General features: G+C 45.1%; 1 long non-coding RNA gene across 1 annotated transcript in view; it reads right to left on the reverse strand.

Annotated features, from left to right (window-relative positions):
* The window catches only part of LOC308283902, a 59,106-nt gene extending 41,437 nt beyond the window's left edge, over positions 1–17,669 (reverse strand). The window contains exons 1-2 of the long non-coding RNA XR_013961978.1: positions 17,588–17,669; positions 4,041–4,107 (exon numbers count right to left, since the gene is read on the reverse strand). This is a non-coding gene — a long non-coding RNA (uncharacterized lncRNA). The remainder of the gene's footprint in view (positions 1–4,040; positions 4,108–17,587) is intronic.
* Between the last annotated feature and the right edge of the window lie 201 nt (positions 17,670–17,870).

The raw sequence follows: 17,870 nt of genomic DNA on the forward strand, positions 1-17,870 counted from the left end.
TATAGAACAATTTGAGAAATAAGACATTTTGAGGATCATTTTCCCAGTCCTCACAAGAGAAATGGTTGTTATACTATGGTTAAAAGAAATAGTTTGGACATTAAAATCCTTACAACGAGGAATTCAGCAATGGGGTTAGGGGTAGAGTTAGAGGCATCTACAGTATACATGTTTAAGGATTAGGTTAAGTCTGATTTATACTTCGTTGTGCATGGGCCGGCCAGTGTCATGCACCCAAAATAGACGATTTACAAGCTTGTAGATCGGCTATTTTCGGCTTTTAGGGTTAGCTTTAAAAAAGCAATCGTAAAAATCACGTATACATTGATAAAAAATATACTGTCCTAAAATGTTGATGTCCTCGCAAGTATGGTAATGGCGGTGTGGTACTGCGTGCTTGTCCGTGCCTGTGCACACTTTCTGTTTGTGTGTGTGTGTGTGTGTGTGTGTGTGTGTGTGTGTGTGTGTGTGTGCGTGCGTGCGTGCGTGCGTGCGTGCGTGTGTGTGTGTGTGTGTGTGTCGCAGAGGGGAACAGGAAACCATTGATGACTGCACTCACTTTCCAACCAAACAAATCACACACATTTTCCCCTTCAGGTCGTCTTTCCCAGAGCGGCAGCGACCATGCGACACTGACAGCACCGCCCCCGCCCTGCGGGACACGCACACACACACACACCTCCCACAAGCCCCGCCCCCACCACCACCACCCATGTGACTGTGCAGACGCGTTTGGATTGGGCAGGCCGGCGGCGTCGAGGCAGTGGAGTCCAAGAGACCCACCTCACTCAGCCGATCCTTGACCGAAAATCGGTTTAATGTCGTCTTCAAACCGGCTATTTGACAATCCAGAAATGTGTAGATTCTGTTGTTTTTTTTAAACCGATGGGGGTACGTTTTGAATATTATTGAAACAGACAAATCTTGTACTGTATGTCCCTGGCACAAAACAAATCATTTTCAGCCGGGGGGTCCCTGGCCAAATAGAACATACATTTTGGGGGTCCTTGACAAAGATTTGAGATCCACTGGCAAATGCCATGTAAAGGGTAAATGGAGGGCAAATGATGGACACTGTTCTGGTGGCGTGTGTGCATATGTGTGTGTGTGCGTGCGCGTCGGGGTGGGCAGAGAGCTGGGGAGGGCCGGCCGGCTCGGCTGGCAGCAGCGGACACATGAGAGAAAACAAATTCCTGCCCCCATCGCCATGGCGATGAGTCAACAACAGCGGGGTCTGGGGGTGGGTGAGGGGATGGGGGGGGGGGGAGGGGGCGGGCAGGGCTGACCCACTGTAGTTAACTCTCAAATACCTGGAACGCGCCCGAGTCGCGTTAGATTTTAACCACTTTAACCATTATTTTATGCTTTAACTATTGAAAAATAGCAGATATACAAGCTCACAGCGCGGCACCGAGTGCCGCGCTGCGAGCTTGTAGATCTGCTATTTTTGAAAAATCGTGAAAATGAGTACCGGTACAAGTCTTTGAATATCTTTGACCCGACTTCTAAATGCTTCCTCTAAATCATGCTGTTCTCAAACCTTTTCATGTCAAGGACCCCCAAAATTACAGGTATTTGGCCACGGACCCCCATCTCAAAATATGTTGTCCCAGGGACCACCCAGAAGTAAATATTTGAGTTACAAATGTTCGCTTTTAAGTAGATATATCCAAAGACTTGCAAAAAGAAATCATGATTTTTCAAAAAAATAGCAGATCTACAAGCTTGTATATCTGCTATTTTTCAACGGTTAAAGCAGTCAATAATCCTAGGGCCTAAATGGGTTAACAATTCATCCCCGCATCCGGCTCCCCAAACGACTGGGCAAACAGAGCGGCCGGCGAGTCAAAGAGGGCCCCGGCGGGGGGGCCGAGAGAGGGGCATCACCCCTGGGTGACACGCTGACAGGAGCACACTGGCTGCTGGAGGGTCCGGACCGGCCGGGCCAATGAGGGGGAGGAGTCACAGGGGTGGGACGGGGAGGAGGCAAGGGTGTCGCACCAAACTCTGGGCCCTGGGTGCTTTAGCTATTTTTGAAAAATCGTGAAAATTGGTGCAAGTCTTTGAATGTTTCAAATCCTGTTTCTGTGTCAGTGGTGCCCAAACTTTTTCATGTGAAGGACCCCCAACATGATATGTACTGTATATGGCCACGGATCCCTATCTCAAAATGGTGCCATGGCAACTATGCCTAAACCTAACCCAAACCCTAACCCTAACCTCAGTAAAACTGTGACTAAACCTAACCCTAACTAAATTCGGACTAATGAGATTTCGGACTTATGGGCAGTCCCCTCTCAAAATACTTAGTTCCAGGGACCCCCCCAGAAGCAAAATTTGAGTTACAAATGTTCGCTTAAAAAAATACATATTCAAAGATTTGCACACATTTTCACGACTTTTCAAAAATAGTAGAAAAAAATAGTAGAGCTCGCAGCGCGGCTGTGAGCTTGTACATCTGCTATTTTTCAATAGCTAAAGTATAAACTAATTAAGGCCCCTCCACCTTGGGCCCTAGTAACTCAGTCCCCCCCCCCCCCCCCCCCTTGTGACGCCCCTGCGTAGGGGTACCGGTGGGGTGGGGAGGGGGGAGGTGAGAGGGAGGCCAAGTCCATTCAGCTCAATGTAAGGCCTGCAGAGCCACAAAACACAGTTTTGTGGTTTTATGTGCTCATGTAATCAAATGGTAGTTTTTCATGGATGTCATTTCGCCGTGACATTGATAGCTTTCAAATGCTCCCCTAAGCAAAAGAAATAAAAAAATAACTAAATAAAGGGACAACACGAGGTGAAATTCAGGAAAAAAAGTTTATGATGCAGCTCCGCGCATGCACACCAAACCATTATTTGAGAACTTTTGTTTGCAAAAAATTCCACATGTGAACAATGAGAGAAATGATCTCTCGTTCTCTCCCCGCGACTTTGGAACCGCTCCCAAACTGGCAGTTCGGGCTGACGTTAAAACAACTTAAATGGTTAACAGCGTTTGGCAGACAATTATGCCAACAGTGAAATGAGTTGCGTCAGGATATAGAGTTTTATAAGCCCGAGCCACAGCGGCACTATAAGTCTCTGGCACGCGGCCATTTCTGTCCTTATATTACATTCGTGGAGCATGGGGGTGAGGCTGCTTGAAACAGGACCAGGCCAGAGGAACAGTAGAGCTAAACACCAGGCCATGGATGGTGGCCATGATAGCCAGTGAAGATGAACAGGGGCCGCAACGACTTATTTATTTTGTTTTCTTTGCAATATTCCACTGATGACTTTTTTTTTTTTTTTTATATATCAACGAATGAATTAACCACTTAGGCCCTGTTTTTGCAACCGTCACGTCGCAAGTTACTATGAAAAGCTCCACCGGTTGTCTCTCCGTCTGTCCGTCACGTCACACTTTTCTCCCTACTCTTATCTCCGCCACCGTTGGCCCTATCGATGCCAAACTTCGCACACACACTCCTTGGATGGCAAATCACAACCTCCGACCTCATTTATCACATGGCACTCCTCCAACAGATTTTGGCCTAAAATCACGCAAAGCGTGCCATTTCCCATATTCCCTCCTGATTGACTATGATTGCCTTCTATAGTTTGTGTATGCGACGTGGCGGTCGCTTATCTCCCGATTAGGGAGTCTTACTGGTATACTTCGACGTGTGCAGAAATAGTGAAAATATCAGATCTACGAGCTCACAACGTTTATTTTATTTTTGAAAGTTTTGATAATGTTTTTGCCTTCAACGAAATGCCCAAAATAGGGAAATGATTATTAATTGATTATGTGATTAAATTATAACAATAATGACCGATTAGTTGGGTTGAAGTGTTGCAGCCCTAGCTCGGAGATAAAGGTAACGACGGTAGACCCAGGTGCTCGTTGCTAAGTTTACGGGCGCGTTAAGCTAAGCTCCCCCTAATAAGACCACATGGCCGGGGATAACGTATACACAGCTGAGATTTACAGGGCAAAACTTTAACACTGGAACACCGCAAGCCCAGTCGAAGCCATTTGTAATGTCTCTGGTAACATATATACTCACCACAAGAATCCCTGGGAAGCAAGGGAGAACATCATCATTCCGGGAACCGGGATATTCCTCCTCCACTCTGGAAAAAAGGGAGGGGAGAAGAGGGGGGGAAAAAAATCAAAAGGGAGACAAAAACGTCACTCCACGCACCAACGGCGTGGTATTACATTTCCTTCTCTGCCCGGGCAGAAAACCTCCTATGTCCAAAGCTGTTGCTTTTCAGCAGCGGTACGTGTAAAGTCACTAAGTACATTTACTTAAGTAATGCAAGTACAATGTTGAGGTATTTGCACTTTACTTTTTCTAATTTCCAATACTTTTTTATTCTACTCCACGTACATCTCGAATCCAAATATTAATTGGTACATTTAACCCACTACATTTATTTGAAAACTTTAGTTAATAGTTACTTTGCAGATATAAATTATGATATTATAAAACATACATAAACCACTTTAACCCTAGTTTATACCTTGGCTATTTTAAAATAGCCGATCTACAAGCTCACAACGCGTCGCGATGCGACGCGTTGTGAGCTTGTGGATCTGCTATTTTCAAACATATTGTACTTTTACTTTTGGTAATTTAAGTACATTTTGATACCAGCACTTTTGTACTTTTACTCAAGTAAATTTTGAATTCCAAACTATTACTTGTAGCAGAATATTTCCACGTTGCAGTACTGACACTTTTACTTAAGTAAAGAATGTGAATGCTTTTTCCACCACAGCTTTTCGGCATTCAAGTTCAAGAGCATCTAAAGTAGCAGATCTGCAAGCTCGGAACGCCGTTGCTTCGCTCTGCGTAGATCTGCTCCTTTTTAGGTACTTTTGAGCGACGCGGTAGTTTCATCTACAGTATATGGCGTCGATTTAACACAGAAACACAGAATATGGAGATATGAGGTTTCTGCCCGACGGCAACGATTACTGTATGTTTAACTCCTGCCTCTCTGCCTGCTCGGCTCGCTGCCTTCCAGTGCAAGGGGCTGTGGTGGAAACATGGCTTCCAGCTGTCGGGTGGAAACCTTGTATGTCCAAAGCATTGACTTTAATTAGGGCTGTCACAATTATTACATACTCACCTAATCGCATTTATTTTACATAATCGCGATTATTTTTCATAATCGTTTCCACATTTCTTTTTTGTAAAACACAGTGGAAATAGCAGATCTACAAGCTCACAACGCGTTGCGTCGCGTTGTGAGCTTGTAGATCAGCTATTTCCACCATCTATATTATTTTTTAAGTATAAAGTTGTCAAATATGTCAGTAATTTCTTTGTATATTTAGATAATGTGTCATATCTGCAATGTGCAACTTCAAAGCCTAAAAGCCAAACAGAAACAGTACACGTATCGTCATGTAAAATGTCATAATCATGACAGCCCTGACTGATCACAAGCTCCTGTTAATACTTTCTACTGGTTAAATAGGTATAAAATACACACACTTAACCACTTTCACCTTGACATTCAAAACGAACAAACATTGCAAAACATAGCGATTATGTTATGTAAGCTCACAAAGTGCTATTAATTAAGTGTAAAAAGAAATCACACCCAGTGTGAGGTGAGCGGTGCATTTCATGAGCTGATTTCAAGAAGCGTCCAGCGAAGCTTGGCCAATGGCAAGCTTTGCGGAACATACACACGTATGTGCAAACGGACAAAGCACCCTAACCCTAACCCAGATACATGGAGATACGAGGTTATCGCAGCCAACAACCATATTGTAATACGGAGAGGGGGGGGGGGGGGGGGCGACGACTTGGAAAAGGGTTCACAGCCACAACCCGCTTGGAGCAGGTTCTAACGCGTTGACCGCTTTACAGCCGAGCCGAGCCCCCCGCTCGACAAGCACGGGTCAGCGGCAGGAATAGCGCCGGTGATGGACGGGTGGCTCCCATCAACGTCACGCCATATATTAAAATACCGCAAGAGTTGAACTTGACACTTCCAGCGGGGCCCGGAGTTAAAGCATGATCCTCTGAGAGGGTAAAAATATGGACTGAAATGTCTTTATGTTTTTTAAACACTCTCAGAACAGAGCCGAGCGAGGAACATAAGGTTTTCGGTACAGTCATCATCAGGCTCCCGGAGTTTGGCACGTGACTCTGCAATGTCGTAGGCTGGTTCCAGTACTGTACTGTGATAGGTGCAGGGATGGCACAGCCTGCTGTAATCCTAGGATCCGATTGGCCATGCAGGAGGTTTGACATTTGAAGTGACCACCATTGGGTGTTCTGTCTGTACACCCTGTTCCCTGCTGTGAACAGGGTGTAATGTTAATTAGCACTTGTCCGACTTAATTCCATCTTCCATCGTCTCCTAAGTAATTGTTTTCTTGCCGCGTTACTCTTCCCACATTTTTGGTGGCACGCACTTGGGCCAAACAGTATGTCAAATCAAGCGGCTTCATTGGGACACACATGCGTGCTATTTTCCTAAGAGATACATTATATATATATATATATATATATGTCACCGGATGTTAGAGAAACAGGACGGCCGAGAAACGGAGCACTCGCGGTGCCGCACGGGGCGGAACAAGCGGTCGCCCACAACAACGTCCTCCAGGCGGAGCCCATCGATTGTCCACGACATTGCAAGCGGCGCGGCCGGCGGAGCGCCGCGCGAGTTACGAAGCCGTGGTGAATGCAATCGTTATATTTATGCCCAGGCCGTAAGGCCTGGGCAAGCCCAAGATAAACGCTCATAGTAAGCTAATGGCTAAGCTAATGGCTAAGCTAATGGCTAAACACCGCCCAGCTAGGCTAGTAAATAAAGAAAGGGAGTCGCAAACGAGTGACGTCAGCGCCTGCACTAGTGAATGGCTGTCTATGGGCTGTCGTCGCCATCTGGTGGTGATTAGTGTGTGGTGAACGAAACAAGCGCTCTTACAATGAACGTCCTGAGTTACCCAAACATACTGTAACATATATATTTATATATTTATTTGTGAATTAATTTTCTCCATTGACTTTAATTACAAATCAAATTACAAATATGGAAATGGCTGACATCATAGACCACATGAGACTGACACAGTATGTCCAGGCCTAACAAAATAAAACTTAGGTGTCCGGTTGGCTGTAATTTTAGGGCTGAGTAGGTAGGGAATTTATTTTATTTTATTTTTTATTTTTATTTTTTTGTGGGCATGATGGGTAGCAAGGAATTTTATTTTATTTCCTCATGGGAAGGATGGGTAGGTAGTTTTTTTTTTTTTTTCCTCCTATGGCAATGATCGATAATGCTTCTTTTTAATATATTATGTTTTCCTGAGTTACCAATTTCTAAATCATTAAATGGTTCATATTTACACATTAAAAACAATAAAACTGGGAGAAACAAGAATACAAATGTTTTCTAAAAGAAATGTGTTTTTGCAAAGAAACGGTGGGATTAAAATGATCAGTCTGTAATGAGATGCGCAGTCGCCAGGCACGTGCGCACATACAGCAAAGGGGCTTGAGCCCTTAATTTTTATCCGTCTGAAAAGGCCCTTTTAGAAATGTCAGCCCATGCCTCTCCAAAATTCTGTGCACTCCCTGGATAGGCGAGAGTACAGTCTCGCAGCAGCAGACGGCGGAGATGCTCGCATGTAGCCGCATGTTAGTAAAAGGCCACAGCTCGGCCCCAGGGGGTCCGCGAGGGACGGCGCCGGCTCCCAGGGGGTCCCCGGAGGGTCCCCCACGCTCGGGGACCCCCGCGGACCCCCTCCGTGCCCAAAAAATCCCGGCCGAAACGCCCAAAAGCGGCCCGTCCAACGCATCTATAGCGGATACCCAAGCTAAGTAGAGCAATAACTTCCAATCGTTACGTTGGGCTGCAGATGAAAACTGACATCGGCACTGTTTCACCTCCTTAATTATGTCTGCAAACGTTTTAGTAGTCAATCGAATTATTTTAGGAGGTGGTTTGCACGGGCAGACGATGGCTGGAGGAGGACATGCATGTGCTGCTATTTATGTTGTGCGCCGCCGTCTCCTCGCGATGAAGGCAATGACGCATGAATAGTAAAACAAAACATTTGCGCACAAGATATTTTAGACGAAAGAAAACTTTGATTAAACTTCGCGAATGTGGTCGCACCAAATATATTTTTTGTAAGACGTTTTTGATCGACTCGGTCGGATTTTGACTTAATTTTTTTATTTTTATTTTTTTCACTCCAAATGCCAATAAAATCATCTGGGTCGCATGTATTTAATAGGGTCGGTCGCCAACCGGAAACCAACATATTATTTTGTTAGGCCCCATATATGGGCTTTCCAAGATATGAGCTTAATATTGATCACCATATATGGGCATAAAAGGGCCATTAATGTATTAGTGAATACATTTTCCCCATGTTCTTGAATGGGGGAAATTCAAATGGTAACGAAATTAATTCGCGAAATTCGCGTCACAGCAACCACACTTGCAATTTCCATTGCATTTTTCTAGTATTAATAATAGTTACAGTACAGTAATAATCTAGACCAGTGGTTCTCAGTTGTCTAATACTAGTAAGACGCCTCAGGGCGACATGCAACCTCACCCTAAAGGGCAAGGTTGCGCCAATTCTTGGCTATCTGGCCAGTGATGTATATCGGACCAGTTACCCTCAACAGTGCCTGTTGAGATTGGTAGAACATGCCCATATATGGGCATTACCAAATATGGGCATTCCCAGATATGCCCTTAATATTGATGACACTGGGACAGGGATCTCCATATATGGGCATAAAACGGACAAGGATGTAATTAATTTGCAAGTGTGTTCTGGATATGCCCATATATGGGCATGTTCTGACATCACATTGTCGACTATATATGGGCATAAAATATATGGGCATAAAAGGGACATGAAGCCAGAGCGTGATGTCAGAGCAGCAAACCCAATCTGTTAAGAGTGGTTCCCCTGAACAGTGACATCAGAGCATGATGTCAGAGTGATGTCACAGTGACAAGGGAACCAATAGACTGTAAAAAATGTGTACTGACTGACTGAATGACTGACACAGACAGACAGACAGACAGACAGACAGACAGACAGACAGACAGACAGACAGACGGAGACAAGCTGCGACATTTCTCATGGTATACTGCGACCTTCGGTCGCAATCAAGGACCCCCATAACTCTGAGCACAACCTGGGAGGGGGGTCCATTTGGAACCCCCTCAATTCAGATTCAGATCCAGATTCAGATTACTTTATTAACCATTGTGTAATACACATAGGAATTTGCTTTGGCATACCACATTTCTGCATTCAAATCAATTTTTTCACATACAACATAAACAAAAACAAAAACAAACAAACACAAAACAACACCGACAGAACGCAACACATGTAGTCACCACAGCAGCCATGGGCGGCGCTATCTCAAGGAACCCTGACAGTCCATGGACCCCACTTTGAGAACCATTGATGTAGACATTATCTTCCCCTGTGCTCCAACGCTTATAGCCTATTATGCCCCGGCCAGATGAGGGGCGAGCGGGTTCATGCGGTGGGACAGTGGGGGACCCGTTACTGTGGCGTTTCTGCTCTGTTGCTCATGTCAGGAGCCAGCCATTTCACAAGCACACACTAATATGTCAGCCCTTCTACCTGGGAGCAACACACCCCTCATAAACCAGAAACAGATCAAGTTAAGAGCGCGTGACGTCACCCAGAAACGAACAGAACAGAACAAAACAAAGGGCAAGCTAAAAAACAATTTAAATACGTGATTTCTTCTTCTTTCTTTTTTTCTCTCGTCATCATTAAAATTCCAGATGTGGAGTCACTTCTCGAAAATGTGCGCTAACCGGGGGGACTTTGGGGCAAAACCTTTTTGGCCAAAGCCGTGGTAGGTTCTATATTTAGACTGTTTCCTAAAATAAAAGTGTGAGTTCAATCGCTGGCACCGGGCGAGTCTTTCTGCTCCCCATGCATGACCTCAGCGGCGCAGGCCGGCGTCACTCGTGACGAAATCCTAACCATATAAAACAACACCGAAAAGGACCTCCTCAAATACACTGAGTACACATGTGGGGGGAAACAAGCCACAGGTTTAATGTCCCTTGCAAATGATTCTATTATGGTAATCCTCCACTCAAAAAAGAAAAAGAAAAAAAAGAACGCAAAAACAGAAAAATATAGTTACGGCGAGTCCAAACTTGGAAGCCGTGCTCGAGCATAAATTACCTGAAACTGCGGCTGCCGACTACTTTTCACACGCAAAAAAAAAACAACACTTGATGCTGAAAGCACACAAAATGAAACCGCACGGTGTAAATTATATTACTTTGGTACACAGTAAAAAAAAAAAAATCCACGGTTTTAATTTATCCCGTGTGTAACCCAGAGAATGTAACCAAAACTATGTCTTTATAGTTATCTTTACGTTGTATTTCGGGGTGGCCATAGCGGAGTGGATAGAGAGCCCGCCTGGGATAGCAGAAAGTCCCAGGTTCGAGGCCCTGCATGGTGGGAATGTGTCGACTCCAAGTGTCCATGGAGACTTGAGTTCAATAATATGTTTTTGTATTTGTCAAGGCAGAGAATTGATTATGGTAAATTTACCCCCATTGATTCCGGATGGGGACCCAAATGCATTACTCCCCATCTGGGTCCCCATCCGGAATCAATGGGGGTTAATTTACTATAATCATTTTTTGTCTTAGGAATGCGACAAATACATTTTCGTTTTTATTGAACTCAAGCCTCCATGGCGTGAGTAATCAATAGAAAAAAAGTCATTTTGGGGGTGAACTACTCCTTTAATACATTATAATTGCCCTCCTATAATTACAAATGAAAAACACCTTAAATATTTTCTTTGTTTTAGAAATAGTTCATCCATTACTCAAGGGGGGCAACGGGCGTAGCAAGCTGATGATGTCATTTGTCCATGTGTGGTCCAGCAATAAACAATGGTACTTAAACATAACAAAAAAGCAACTTAATACTTCCTAAGGCTAATATGAGCATCAAAACAATATACATTTTTATTAGCACATGCATTCCATAGGGCAGGACCACACATGGACACATGACATCATCAACTTGCTACAGACGCTGTCCCCCAAAAGTAAAGAATTGTTTTGTTTTTAAGGTGTTTTAAATGTTTACATTTTTGAACATTGAAGGCAATTATAATGTATTCTCAAGACATATATAAGGCTTATTTAGCCAGGGATCCTTTTAAAGGTAACCCATTTAGAACGGGTACACATTATTGTGTATCATTATTTTATGCTTTAACTATTGAAAAATAGCAGATATTCAAGCTCACAGCGTGGCACCGAGTGCCGCGCTGCGAGCTTGTAGATCTGCTATTTTTGAAAAATCGTGAAAATTAGAATTTTGACCCGATTCTATAAGTGTCTTTTGAATCCTTCTAAGATTTTTTGAAAAACCTATGTTTCTATGTCAGCAATCTGGCTGGCCATCGTCAAAGAAAAGGTCCTTTTCACTTAAATGGAGCTCAGTTAGTCTGTTCTTCAGAGACTACTATGACAGTGGTTCTCAAACCTTTTCATGTCAAGGACCCCCAAAATTATATTTATTTGTCAACGGACCCCCATCTCAAAATATTTCGTTCCAGGGACCACCCAGAAGCAAAATCTGAGTTACAAACGTTCGCTTTGAAAATACATATATTCAAAGATTTGCACACATTTTCACGACTTTAAAAAAAATAGCAGATCTACAAGCTCGCAGCGCGGCACTCGGTGCCGCGCTGTGAGCTTGTATATCTGCTAATTTTCACTGGTTAAAGCATTCAATAACTCTAGGCCTGAATGTTAACTGAAACCTCTCCGCGTAGGTTACAGTAGACGACTCAGAAAAGGATGACTAACATGGGAGCAACAGCGATACCAGAGTCTGTTGTGTTTGTTTACTTTGTACATGTACAGTATCTGTCAGAGAATCTGTAACCAAGCGTGACCAAATGGACCCCGTACAGGTTACCTATGCACATTCTCCCAGTTAAATGAGCACTGCAGGAATTAGACTGTGAAAACAAAAAGGTTTAAGTGTAATCTCTCCAACATACAGTAGTAGACCGCTCATCATCAGACGCTATGAGTAACATCATGGGTGCTATAGTGATCTGGGTCTGTTGTGTTTACTGTATCTGGTTGTTTTGGATGATACGTGTGTGCGTGCGTGCGTGCGTGCGTGCGTGCGTGCGTGTGTGCGTGCGTGCGTGTGCGCGCAGTGGTGTAAAGTAACTAAGTACAGTAAGTACAATTTTCAGGTATTTGTACTTTATGTGCGCATTTCCAATACTTTTACATCTACTCCACTACATCTCAGATCCAAACATTGTACTTTTACTCCACTACATTTATTTGAAAACTTTACTAGTTACCGTGCAGATATAAATTATAATATTATAAAACATACATAAACCACTTTAGCCCTATTTCATACCGTGGCTATTTGAAAACAGCCAATCTATGTGACGTGTTGTGAGCTTGTAGATCTATTTTCAAACATTTTGTACTTTTTACTTTTGGTACTTTAAAGCTGTACTGTGGAAGCTGCTCAACTAGTGGTCAGTAGCGGTATTGCTTTTTTCGGCCGGAGTCGCCGCGGACCACCGGAACGGGGGTCCGCGGACCCCCGCGGCCGTCGCGAGCACCTCCGCCTCGCCGATACGATTCCGTGGAGCCGTCTTGAGCCGATTGAGGGAGTAGCAAGCAAGATTTCTTCACCAATGTAAACACAGTTGCTGAGGGAAGCTACTTCCTTTAGAGACAGCAAGACTCGCTGTGATTGGCCGGTGGTGTATGATCGGCGCTGTGATTGGCCGGTAGTGTATCATGTGGGAGATGACATCATTTTGCCGGGAAATTCTCCCTCCCTCACAACTCATAGAAAACATATAAAGAGAAGGCTTCAGAAGCTGAAAATAACAGAGTGGGGGTTCTAAAACTTTAGCGATTTAACAGTTAGGACAATTTTAAGATTTGTTTTATAAAAAAAGTTACATGGTATAACTTTAAGTACATGTTGATGCCAACACCTTCATACTTTTACTCAAGTACATTTTGAAGTCCGGACTTTTACTTATAACAGAGTATTTCCATGGCGCAGTATTGATACTTTTACTTCCGTAAAATAAGCGAGTACTCTTTCCACCACTGCGTGTCCGTGCGCGCGCGCCCGCGTGTGCGTGCGTGCATGTGTACGTGCGCGTGTGGAGGATGCCCTCGGGCCGGGCTGTGGAGTAAGTCGAGCAGAAGACCCATGTAAGCTCTCAAGCATGCACCTATCAGTCCCGTAACTAAAACACAGGCAGTAAACACGGCTGATGTCAGGGATTACACCCGGCAATAGCGCCGCGGGAGAAGAGCGCACGCAGGCAAAGCGAAGGTGTCTGTCCCACCGCACACACATTCCTCTGGAACCCGTCTCTGTTCCGCCGCTGCGAGCCTGATTGATAGGAGGGCTCATCGTCTATAGCCCTCGTTGGCCGCATGTGTGGAAGTTGTGTAAACGGCTTCGGGGCGATTGTGTATACCGTCGTTGTCGGGTGGACACCTCGTATCTCCAAGTTTCAAATTTGTAAGTTCTTTCACAAAGCAAAGCCCTGCTTCATCATACAGGGCCGTCGCACATATGTAGTGAAAACAGCCGATCTACAAGCAACCGCGAGGCGTTGTGTGCTTGTAGATCTGCTGTTTTCACTAGTTTAGTTCATTTTTAAGACGATAAATGCAAAACGAACGGTCTTGGACATACAAGGTTTTCACCCGACAACGACGATATACAGCATACTGTATGTGTGTGTGCGTGCGTGTGTGTGTGTGTGTGTGTGTGTGTGTGTGTGTGTGTGTGTGTGTGTGTGTGTGTGTGTGTGTGTGTGTGTGTGTGTGTGTGTGTGTGTGTGTGTGTGTGTGTGTGTGTGTGTGTGTGTGTGTGTGTGTGTGGCTGCACTGTATATATACAGTATGTGGACCACAGGTGAGGTCGACGCAAAGCGAGTGCACGTGCACACGCTCTCACAGAGAGAGACAGACAGACAGACAGAAAGAGAGGCAGAGGGACATAGGGAGAAAGAGTGCGTGCATGTGTGTGTGTGTGTGTGTGTGTGTGTGTGTGTGTGTGTGTGTGTGTGTGTGTGTGTGTGTGTGTGTGTGTGTGTGTGTGTGTGTGTGTGAGAGAGATTGAAAGGGAGAGAAAGAGATGACTTTGCAGTGGTCTAGTTTCACAACTCTGAACCCTGACACAACTGTGAATACTTTCAGACACAATTTGAAGGAAAAAAAAAAGGCGTCCTCTCGCAAGACACCGTCCAGCGACGACACCACCCAGAGCTAGAGCCTAGCTCGACTCTGGAGAAGCAAGGCAGCAGCCCTAATCTCCCTTCAAAAGAAACCATTCGGTGATTGATGAGTATATTTCTATAGCTTGAGAGATTTCTGTTTCCAATGAAAAGACAAGGAGTGAGAGAGACGGCTGGAGTGGGAGTGTCAGAGAAGTGGAGGGCAACACACGCACACGCACACACACACACACACACACACACACACACACACACACACACACACACACACACACACACACAGGGAGTGCATTTCCTACAGTAAACAGCTCCCTCTAGAGAGCACCACCTACCTACACTGCTACACCCCACCCCACCTTCTCTCTCTGCATAAAGAGGCTGTCATCATACATGCATGTACCAGTGCTCTCAAACCATACCCGGCCATTCAGCTCAGCCCGTCACAAACCAACCACGGCTCGGCGTGGAAAGCAAAACACTGCCAATGACTTCAGTCCGTCGAAGTGCCACACTTACACATGCACGCAGATATTCTCCCTGACGGATAAGAACTAATGAGGATGACTCGTCCTGCAGTCTCGCTGTATAATTCTCGGGCACGGCGTATAAAACTAAAAAGCCCGGCGCAGGGGCTGAGCCTCCTCGGCATTTATCCCAGTGTGAGTTGATAATGAGGCGGGTCGCTATTAAAGATGTTTGCTTTAATCGTGTGCAGGGTTATTAGGGCCAGTTTACAGCGTGCACGGGGAGGGAGGGAGGGAGGGAGGGAGGGGAGATTAAGGCGGGCCACGCGGAACGAGCACAGCGCTGAGGAGGCCCGCGATAACGCAAGCCACCACAGCTATGCAGCAAACTCCTCTCTCTCTCTCTCTCTCTCTCTCTCCCTCTCTAAACCTCTCGTTTTTGTTCTCCTCTAATCTCTCTCTTCGCTCTGCGATAACTCCTCTCGACTTGCCTCAAACCACCATATTACACAAGCCCAAAGGAATGCCTTCTTTGCCTTGCCTTGCCTCCTCCTCCTCCTCCTCGATATATCGGGGACATGTTTTAAAAAACAGGAAAGAGCGGCAACAAAGATGGCAGAAGGGATTGCCCTGCTAGTAGCAGAGCGATCCCTCGGGTCGGTTCTTTAGTGAGGGTTTGTGTTGTATAAAAAAAGGAGCTGGGGCATGCATGCAAGGCAGAGAGCTTGACAGTGTTGTTGGCACCGGTTGCAAAGTATAGCACAGTAACGCACAAGTCCAGGCACATAACACTATAACCACTTCACACAGGCTTACATAAACGTAACCAGGCTGCACACTAAAATCCTCGGCGTTAACTAAACTCAAGAGAGTGCACGACTGGAACCAAACGGACCCGTAAGAGTTGCAAAATGCATAAATTAACACCGAGGGTGACTGTTTATGCGCGCAGCACAAGTACACTGCGAGACCAAGACGAACAGCACACATTTCCTCCCCATATTTCTTTCCGTGCCACTAATAAAAGTAGACATTGTACTTGTTTCAATAGTTTTATTTTCTTGGGGGCGTCGTGGATTAGAGAGGCCGTTTGAAAATACATATTTTTTTATGGCCGCTCGAAAACTTTCCCACAGCGTTTCCCTCCGTTGTTTTCCATTGCATGCGACCGACACCGGTCCAAATAGCGGGGCCTCGGTTAAAACCCATTCAGAACGGGTACATATTATTGTGTACTATTATTTTATGCTTTAACTATTGAAATAGCAGATATACAAGCGCACTCGGTGCCGCGCTGCGAGCTTGTATATCTGCTATTTTTAAAAAATCGTGAAAATTTGAATTTGTACCCAATTCTATAAGTGTCTTTTGAATCCTTCTAAGATTTTTTGAAAAACCTACGTTTCTATGTCAGCGATCTGGCTCGCCATTGTCAAAGAAAAGGTCCTTTTCACTTAACTGGAGCTCAGTTAGTCTGTTCTTGAGAGACTACTATGTCAGTGGTTCTCAAACCTTTTCATGTGAAAGACCCCCAAAATGATATGTATTTGGCCACGGACCCCCATCTCAAAATATATAGTCCCAGGGACCCCCCCAGAAGCAAAATTTGAGTTACAAACGTTCGCTTTAAAAAAAACATATATTCAAAGATTTGCACACATTTTCACAACTTTTTCAAAAATAGCAGATCTACAAGCTCGCGCGCTGTGAGCTTGTATATCTTCTATTTTTCAATAGTTAAAGCATTCAATAATCCTAGGCCTAAACGGGTTAAGCTGGCCTGAAACGCTGGGTATTTTCATAGCGGCTATAAAGGCGACAAACGCGGAAGTTCAGCCACCGCCGTGTTGACGGAGGGGAGCCGCGTTGCGTTCGGTTGCCGGCAGGCGCCGAGATTATTTCCCAACGCGAGGAGGACGTCGGAAAAAGGAGGGGAGGAAAAAAAAATCGTCAAATCACCACCAGGCCACAGAAGCCCTCGCTTGTGTTTTTGAAGAGGTGTTTAAACGTGTAAAAATGTCAGGGGTTGTCAGAGGTTGCGACCCTTCAACTGAGATCAACCCCTGAGCTGAATGGCGCTACTGTGACCAGAGGGAAGGCCTTGACAGGTTGATCCATACAGTCTCCTACCGGTTAACCTGTTGAGATAACGTCGCTGTCGGGCAGAAACCTCTTATCTCCATATTCTAGCTTTTTGAGTTCTTTTTTCATAAATGAACGCCCTACTTGATCATACTACAGCGTCACACAAAAGTAGCAAAATAGCAGATCCACACGCTCGAAACTCAGCGCGAAGCACCGCATTGTGAGCTTATAGATCTGCTACTTTTGCCGTTTTTGGATTTGAATCTGACTATGACTTTATATTTTTTTTAAGTTGAAATACATTTTAATTTTATTCAAAAAATGCACTCTAATAAATTACAAAATAAATCTTTCACGGTGCAACTTTCATTAACATTTTCCCATCCCCGTTGCACCGCATGCTTTCCGAGCAGGAACCTAAAATGTGCTGCATAGTTTTGGTTTAGTTTAGCCTCAGAAGGTCAGCGTTGGTAAAGTATTAGCGCGGCGTGTTTGCTCTCTCCCATGTACTCTTAGGGACCAGCCTGTTTCAACGTTTGTACAGTGACGTGTGAAATCCATAAAAACAGGACACAGCGGGCTGCGCTGTTTGCTTAAGAACACCTGAAAAAGAATGGACTGCCGAGCCCTCGCGCGCCCGCGCATTCCTCCCGTCCATCAAGACGTTACACCTGACAAACGACTGCCGAGGACGAGTGACACAACAACAACGCGCAAGCGGAAGGAGAGGTGACTTACGAGAAGAGGATGTGCCATCGTCGCGGTGGCATGACTTGCAATTTGTCCAAAGGTCAACCGGTTTCCGACCTGCATGTGCGTCTGACCCAGGAGAGGAGGAGGAGGCATTAACACCCACAACAACACTCTCTTCCTCTCTCAGGCTCGCTCCTATACGCACATTCCAAAGTGCAAACACTGTACACACACACACACACACACACACACACACACACACACACAAACACAAGACACACGCGGAAGCAGCCAAGCACTAAAGCAAAGCGCCGTGACCATGCATTGA

This window comes from Nannobrachium achirus (genome assembly GCF_963921795.1).
Source record: "Nannobrachium achirus genome assembly, chromosome: 4".
In the NCBI taxonomy this organism is placed as follows: Eukaryota; Metazoa; Chordata; class Actinopteri; order Myctophiformes; family Myctophidae; genus Nannobrachium; species Nannobrachium achirus.